Source organism: Myotis davidii, unplaced genomic scaffold, assembly GCF_000327345.1.
Source record: "Myotis davidii unplaced genomic scaffold, ASM32734v1 scaffold7136, whole genome shotgun sequence".
Lineage (NCBI taxonomy): Eukaryota > Metazoa > Chordata > Mammalia > Chiroptera > Vespertilionidae > Myotis > Myotis davidii.
Genome location: NW_006287489.1, coordinates 1 through 494, shown reverse-complemented (window position 1 = coordinate 494; position 494 = coordinate 1).

Here is a 494-nt window from a genome sequence, read left to right as displayed (position 1 = left end):
CTTAAATGCAGTCAGCCTGTGTAGATGTGACATCAGTGTGTTAAGTAACACAATTACAATGAGACCCTGGCTCCCCATCACCCCCTCTGTAAACACACGAACACTGAGGAGGGAACAAGACACTTAGACCTAAAAGGAGCTCAGAGAGGCCAGAGGTGCCTAGGAGGCCCCGCCCCTCACACCCAGCCTGACCCTCCGCCCAAGGAAAGGCTTGTGCACCCAGCACCCCTATTCCAGGACTCTGGATCAGGGTGGGTTTGGCCAAGACAGACTAACTCTGTCCTCCCACCTCCCCACCTCCCTCCCCGCTGCTCCCCAACCTCTCCCCCTACTGGACAGGACTGGGCACCCCCAGAAACGCCCTACACAGGCAGGACCACAGGGTCCCCACAGCCGCCCTCAGGCCCCTCAGGGTGCTCCTCACAGCCCTGTGTACGCACCCCCGCAACTCCATCTTTCCACTCCCACCCTCTTCACTCACTTTGCCTCTGCAC